Below are 8,779 nucleotides of genomic sequence, written 5' to 3' on the forward strand. Positions count from 1 at the left end.
TTACGCTTTTTATTTAGGACTTTAACTATTTAATTTTAATTTAGTGAAATGTTTCCTCTAGGAAACTACATTTTCAATTATTATTCTAATATTTCATTGAACTAAAAACCATTTTATTATCACCTTAAGCTTCAATTTCAATTAAACAATGGAGCAAAATGAATAAAATTTGGCAACCAAAAATAGGGATCGTTTTGTAGTTGGTTAGAATTTAATTATGGAGGCATTAATTATGTATTTTCTATTCTGAATAAAATAATTTATATATTACATATCAAACATCATATTAATTTTATACATAAATAGCATATTTTCTAAATAACTATCAAATAACTTATTTCTTTACTTAGCTACCGAACAATTTTTTTTCCTTGAGTAAAGTGCATATATAGGGCTAGTAATTAGTATTATTGCACGGCGCCTACAATAAAATAAAATAAGTACAATTTTCTTAAAGAATCAAATTCAATTTTTAACAATAATCAGTTCGAATCATTATAATATTTTACATTTTTTAATCATCAAAAAATAAAATGCGTGTAAATATACTCATAAAAACCAACTTAATAATTGTATTTCGTTTTTAAGTGGTTAATTTTACAAAAATGGAGTGATGCTTTACTAAAAAAAATGGAATTAATTTTCACATTGACATTTTGATTTAAGAAGAGGTTTCAAATTTATAAATTTCGAAACAACTTGATGCTTCAATTAACATATTTTCAAGTGATATTCGAATAAATATAATTAAGTAATTAACCGTTTAAGTAAAATCTAATACAGTGTATGTATAAGAAATCTAAATTTTGTTAAATGTGCCTAAACATAAAATTCATATGTATCTATTAATTAGGGCAATAAGGGTGTGTTCGTTACAAAAGGTAAATAGTTTTCATCAAAAATATATTTTGAAAATGTTTTCACAAAAATAAACGAATTTATTTATTTATTTAATTGTGTTGGGTACGTAATGGCCTAATGAGGGGAAAGAATTCATGAGACAGCTAATCAAGATCGGTGACAGAAAAATACCATCTTAAAACAATTGTATATAATTTAGACAAATATTACGGGTGATAGGGTCATGAGGTGTGAGGTGGTGGAAATGGGGCAACATGGTGGGTTTGAATATGAGACATGAATCACTTGTGAAACTTGTTTTTTCTATTTTTTATTAGGAAAGTCATTTTTCTTATTTTTAATAAACTCATTTTTTTAAAAAAAAATTTAACCATCGAACATGAGAAAATTAGAAAATAATAAACCCGTGTACAAAAACACCCTAAGTGAAAATTGTGTATCCACTATGATGCTTAAGAATTAAGAAAAACTATGAGCTGTTACATCCCTTCATTTAGGTATACTGTATACACTTTTAAAATGTTTAATTTAACTTATATTTATTATAATGGTGAGAGGGTGGAAAAGAAAATAATAGTTGAATCACTACAACCAGATTTATGATAGAGTCGTAAGTGTTCATTATTAATTAGAGGTTTCATATTTGAGTTTCTTTAGGTATGAAATCGTCTTGATTAGAGAGCAGATTATCCTATAATGTGAGACTTCTCAGCGTAAATTTAAATTTAGACGAACTTTAATATATGTATCGAATATCAAATACAAAGATAAAAAAAATATTAATGTCAAACATGTAAGTGCCATTCACCTCCCTCTAATTGTACTTGTGTGTAGTCTCTTTACCACACTAAATAGGGACTTATTTATTCAAGGATTGATTTGAATAAAACACTTGCTTTGCCCTACCAAAATCCTTGCCCTCCTTGTTGGGTTGGTCAAATGGAATTTATGTAATTTATTAAACTTCAACCATATTCCAAAAAATTAAACAAAATGACAGTAAACTATATATAGTAGAAAATAAAAGAGAAAACGTAGAAAGATAATATTAAAATTACACCTTGATAGCCATGAGTTCACCCTACAAGTGTACATGTTTGTTTTGTTATTCTTAAATATAAAAAACGTCTTTCAATAATTAAAAAAAATTATATGAATGATATTTCAGATCGTCTCTTTCCATCTTCAAACAAACTTTACTAGTCATCTATGTCCTTCGCAGCTTCACCCATCCTGCCTTGGCCCGACCACCACCATCGCTCACTCTTATTGATAATGTTTGTCTAAATTATATAGAGAAAAAGAACAAATATACCCTGAATTATCGTAAATGGTATGCAGACCGTCATACTCTTAGGTTATTGGTGCTCCTGCCGTCCAAAAACTAGAGCATATATACCCTTTATACTAACGGACATACACGTGTCACAATCTTATCCACCAATCTGACATTTATTAAATATTAGATCGACGGATAAGATTGTGCCATGTGTCCCTATTTAATCTTCTATTAGAGTGAAGGGCATATTTGCTCTAGTTTTTGGACGGCAGAGGCACCAATGTCCCAAATGTATGACGGAGAGTATTTGCATATCATTTACGATAGTTTGGGACATATTTATCCTTTTTCCCAAATATATATAAATATTGGGCTATTGAGTTATTAAATTGTAAAACATTAATTGAAAAATTATTTTCACGGAAAACAATTCCTGAATTTTGCACCATCATGAGCAACATCCAAAGGTATAACCTAATAATCAACAAAATGGTTGTGAATTTTCAATTCAATCCACCCCCCACCCCTCCCCATAAGCAAAATATAGTAAAAATTTATTTCCATCTATACAAACTTTATAGAGTTATATGATACTTATGTTGATAAGCACGGGTGGATCCAGGTTATCAGATCAGATGGGATTCTCAAAAACCCAAATATTTTTTATCGAAACTCTATATTTATATTGCAAATTCATTAATTATAAAAGTTGATAGTTGAAAACTCTTGACTAAAAAAGTTGTTGGTTCGGTGTCATAGAAGGGGTCCCATTTCGATGCTCTAGTCCTTGACATTGGATTGAATCCGTTTGAGAGACGAGAGAGTTACTCAAATAGTAAGCACCCCTTACTTTCAATTTGAAGATTGCGAGTTCGAATCACCAAGGGAGCACAACGAGTGGAAGCTAAAAAAATCCATTTGAGATGAGAGTCCTATTCAAAAATCTTACTTAATTATATCGTATAGTTTTTTTACGAAAGAGAAAGTTGAACAAGCTACGTTGAAAGCAAATGCATGTGCAAATCTCCCCTTGTTGCTCCTCTTTATAATTCACAAAATCACCCCCTTTTTTAAAAAAGAAAAAGAAAAAAAAGTGAAAAAGGACTTGAGAAAATGAAAGATTAGGTATCCCACTTGGTCGGCTAAGGCATTTACCTTTGAGTTGGTTTCACTTATTCATTATTTTTTCTATTTTTAGTAAGGTAAAAAAAAAAAGTATATTTATTCACTTAATTAATAAGTTATCAATATAACTAAGTAAAGTCTAATTAGCAGGTAAGATGACTTGCACTATATTTTTTTTCATTTTTTTTTTACACATCACATGTTTTGGTACATTGCATAATATTGAAGAATCTAGCCAACTTGGTCCACTTAAGTTGGTTCATTATATGCCACTCTTTTTTTTTTTTTTTTACAAAGGTAATATATTATATATTCTTTAATTAAAAATATTATATTAGTAAGATAATACATATTGCTGTCACAATTAGTTAGTTGATTCCACACAATGTTTTGGTCTTAATGTCTTATAGTACCACTTTCTACTTGGCATGTAATATTATTCTTTTCATCCTTTTCTTATCATATATTTGTCTGTTTTTTTGTCCATTATTATTTATTTTTAGGCTTCCAAAAGATTATTCACATATTTTCATTTTTTTTACTTACATATATTTTATAGTTAAAAAAAAAAATTCACCATAGAGCTATCAATCTATGTATACCTCCCTTTAGTCCCACCCAATGTGAAGAAGTGATTCCCTCTGTTATATTTACTTATTGATGTCTGATTTGATAAACCTCTTAAGAAACGTTAAATAAATGATAATTTTATTATAACACAACTAACTGACATATGTTGAAAATGAATAGGAAATAATTATAGTACTAATTATGTATAAGGTGAATTATGTTTAAAATAATATATTATCTTTTAATTTTTTAAATTTGAATAAGTATATGTGAATAGTTATTTTTGATATAACGGACAAATAAAAGTGAAGATATAAAGCATTTTACTATGAGTATTTACTTGTAGATTGAATTTATGTACATGCATATATATAGGAATCAAAACATATCTACTTTTGTTTTCTTTTCAATCCGGTCTATTTTGGAAGGTAACATTGGATTTGTCACTCTCGCATTGAAGTTGTAAATGAATTCAATTAAATTGTAAATAAATATTTTTTTTATTTTATGGATTAGACAAGTCAAGATTGGAAAAAAAATTGGTTATTTTATATTATATACTATGTATCTTAGTAGCGTTTGGCTCTAGATTTCAAATATTTTTCATTTTATTTAAAATTTATGAAGTGAAATTGAAATTTGAGTTATGCTTAATTATACTTTCTGAATATGTTAATGTCTTTATATGCAACTTCAATAATAAAAACTAAATTGAAAACAAGTTAAGTTGTTTTCAAATTTGAAATGAATTTAAAAATTTTAATAATCAAACACAAATTTTCAAATTAAATGAAAAATTTATTTTAAAAAACAGTAAATAATTTTTAGAATAATTATATCTTAGTCATCAATAATGTTGATACTTGATAGTCAATCAGCAAATGCCACCTAACTGTCTAGAAATTCAAGATATTATAAATAAGGTAAATATTAACATTGACAGTAAATTCAGGGGTTTTATTAACTTAAAAAGTTAATACAGGGGCTCGGAAGCAAAATTTAGAGGGGATGTCTTTTTCTAAAGCTACCAATTAGTTGGGTGGCTTCTTTTTAAAATTTAAGTTAATTAATCTTTACATAATTAACATGGACAAGTAAAGTTTACAATTTAATTCTTCGTTTCTACAAAATATTAAAAAAATAATAGGAGTACGTATGTAATCAAAATAATTACCTCTAGCTCAATTTTATTGTGAATTAGTGAGAAATTTTTGTCATTTTTTTACTCAATTTTCATCATGAATTAGTGAAAAATTTATGTTATAAAATATGCTTTTTCAATTCATTTTTCATCGAACTAGTTCATTAAAAAAATGCATGATAGAAAATCGATTTTTACTAAAATAATGAAAATTTTCCTAATTAATATTTTTAATGTTAAATGTTTTTAATTTTTAAAAGATTACGAGGAAAAATAAAGGGAAAAGGGTCAAATATGCCCCTAAACTATTCGAAAAGGACTAGATATACTCCTCGTTTAAAGTTTGGCTCACTCGTGCCCTTGCCGTCCAACTTTTCGTCTAGATATGCCCTTATGGGCGTTAAATGCCAAATGGAATTGCCATGTCATTTTTACATTTCCACGTGACATTTATATTAAAGGGAAAAGGGTCAAATATACCCCTAAACTATTCGAAAAGGTCTAGATATACCCCTTTTAAATAAACTACCTGACCCGTTTTCAACAAAAAAAATTCGGTAAATCCCGAAAATGAGTAATTGACTAATAAAAAATAGGAAAAATATGAAAAAAAAAAATGTAAAATTAACGCCAAAAATTCACAAATAAATATAGTAACCTTAAATTCAACAATTTTAACAATTTTTTTATTTTTTTATTTTTTTCGATAAATCCCGAAAATGAGTAATTGATTAATAAAAACTATGAAGATAACCTAAAAATTTAGCATAAAGTCATTTTCATATTTTTCATATTTTTTATTAATCGTGATTTATCGAAAAAAAATAAAAATTTTAAAAATTGTTGAAATTGTTGAATTTAAGGTTACTATAATTATTTGCGAATTTTTGGAGTTAATTTTTTTTTCTTCATATTTTTTCTATTTTTTATTAGTCAATTACTCATTTTCGGGATTTACCCAAAAAAAATAAATAATTTAAAAAAATTGTTGAAAACGGGTCGGTTAGTTTATTTAAAAGGGGGGTATATCTAGACCTTTTCGAATAGTTTAGGGGTATATTTGACCCTTTTCCCTTTAATATATAAATGCCACGTGATAATGTAAAAATGACGTGGTAATTCCATTTGACATTTAACGCCCATAAGAGTATATCTAGACGAAAAGTTGGACAGCAAAGGCACGAGTGAGCCAAGCTTTAAACTAAGGTATATCTAAACCTTTTCAAATAGTTTAGGGGGATATTTGACCCTTTAAATGAAAATCCTAGAGTTTAGGCTCGCCGATGACAGGCTTAATGCCCTACATGTTCACCTTTAATTTTAAAAAACATTGGTACAAATATGTCAATTTTGATGAAAATAATTGAAGTATGCAATTAATACGAACTCACAAATAATTTTCTAATTTTCTTTTCAATCTTGTGAAACTAGAAAATCATATGAATAGAATAGTCTTTTATACATTATGAATTGGCCAGTTATATATTTGATCGATCGATCAAAATAATATATATAAGTGTAGTCTTTTTAATTCAAAATTATCAAGCTGCTCGAATTAAGATAAGTCGATTTCTAGATTTTTAAACCACCATAAGCTTTAGCAAAAAAAATCATCATTATCATTTCATGTCATTTTTTAAATGTATTTATCCTATTATTGTTTGCTAATCAGGTGTTATCATCATATTATAACAATTATTTCGACATCATAACAGAAGGGACTACCAATTCATTTGGATTAGAGAATCTATGAAGGAAATCTGATTTTAAATTCTCAAAAATCGCATGATTATATAGCCAAAAGGAATAGCCGTGCCTAAAATCATCTCAAGTGCTACTGATATGGTTAAGCTATTTCTTTGGAAAACTCCGACTAATTAAGATGAGCAATTCTCTCCGATATCAATCAATTATTGTATCCTTCAAAGTAAAAATGATTTTTTGTTTGTGACAAAGATAAGGACCACTTATACTTTGCCTTAATGATCATCCCAACTAGATTAAGTAATTAAACTCATCACTTTATTTTATTGACTTTGTCAAATACCTAATTTTTGTACTGAATAAACATTTCTGCGTAAAGATAAAGAAAACACAACATTTAATAACGTCTGACCATTGTTTTCATAATAAAATCCAAACTTGCCAGTCATGAAATTAGGTCATTAGATTAAATTAAAGTATTTTTTCGTTTATATTTACTTGTCCACTCTATTAAAAATGACCATCTACTTTTACTTATTCAGATTAAAAAAATAAGTGATAATTTATCCTTATTAAATACTCCTTCAGTCCCTAATTACTTGTCCACTTTTGAATTGACACACCTATTAAGAAAATAATTAATAACATGACGAGTTTACCATTTATCCCTATTAATTATGAAGTGGATGAAAAGTTCTATATTTTTCAAAGTAATTTAATCATTTAATTGAGGGTATAATAGGTAAAAAAAATTGTCCTTTCTTGATTTGTGGACAAGTAATTAGGGACAACTATAAAAGGAAAAGTGGACAAGTAATTAGAGACAGAAGAAGTAATAATTATAGTCATTTTCAATGCATTTCTCAAATCATCAAATTTATTATATTCGAAAGATGGTAGTATAAGAAAATTACTATTATTCTATTTATTATTTAAATATATCAAATTAATACTGAATAGATAAAAATAGACGGACGGAACGAGTAGTTTAACCTAATGAATTAACGTGGTCTATGATGGTAAATAATTGGATCATGGGCATTGTCTCCAACAAATCAACAGATAAACTAAATAGTAATTGAATACTGATCGGTGTTTTATTTAATTAATCAAAAAATTAAGAGAGAGAAAGGCTTGAAATTCCCTTAAATTGATAAAATATGTTTCATTATGATTAGTAGGCACATGAATTTGGGGATTTACATTCTACATAAAGTAATCTCTTTGATTTTGTTTTTTCGTTCATTACGAAATTAATAAAAATAAAAATAAAAATAAAAGAACAATGAGTATTGAGAAATCTATATAGAAAAATGCTAATAGAACCGAAGTATATTTTCTACTTCTCTTAAAATAATTTTGGAGTGTTAGAATATTTTTTAAAACTTTTTTTAAACAAATATTTTATAAAATCTACTCTCTTTTTTAGCATAAATAGTGGCTAATTTATACGGTCAAAATTTGTTATAACAATATTTCACTATAATGACCTTATTTTATTTAGAATCAATATTTCATGTTATATTTTTCTGAGCATATTATGTATAAAATAAAATATTTAAATATTTATGATGATCATCATTGATGTTATGCATATATTATTTCAAATATAAATATCTAAAATAAAAAATAATGTATTTAAATAAAGTCTATTAGTTATGGTCATAACTTTACGAGAAAAGATCACCAATATTTGTCTTTTTACATTTTTTTTTTGGGTACACTATAGGTCTATATCATTAAGTTATTTTTTTGCTTACTCATCTATAAGAAATTTCCAGACAAACATTATTACTATAAGAAATTTTTCTTGTAAGATTTTTTATTTGTTTAAACGGATCTTTAAACCTTAATTTAAAATTTAATAAATTATCAAAGAAATAAAAAGAGAATCATCTACTAAACAATTATCGATGGTATTGAATTTGTATTATTTGGGTCCTAGAATTGAACTTTTTCAAGCATGGCCCAATTTAAACCTTATAGGTTGTGTAACCGATAACCCGATTCAATTTTCCTTTAAGAAATGAATAATAATAATAATAATAATAATAATAATAATAATAATAATAATAATAATAATAATATATATATATATA

General features: G+C 26.4%; 1 protein-coding gene across 4 annotated transcripts in view; it reads left to right on the forward strand.

Moving 5' to 3' along the window:
* Positions 1-8,779, forward strand: part of LOC125878333 (GTP-binding protein YPTM2) — a 182,990-nt gene that overhangs the window by 74,804 nt on the left and 99,407 nt on the right. Inside the window, exon 1 of one of the 4 annotated variants that reach the window (XM_049559567.1) lies at positions 2,716-2,719. The exons of the other annotated variants lie outside the window; for them this stretch is intronic. The gene's annotated coding sequence lies outside the window, so the exon portion shown is untranslated. Of the gene's footprint in view, positions 1-2,715; positions 2,720-8,779 lie in introns of those variants that run through there. 4 annotated transcript variants of the gene reach the window in all.

The sequence above is a fragment of the Solanum stenotomum genome, chromosome 10, assembly GCF_019186545.1.
Source record: "Solanum stenotomum isolate F172 chromosome 10, ASM1918654v1, whole genome shotgun sequence".
NCBI classification, from domain to species: Eukaryota; Viridiplantae; Streptophyta; class Magnoliopsida; order Solanales; family Solanaceae; genus Solanum; species Solanum stenotomum.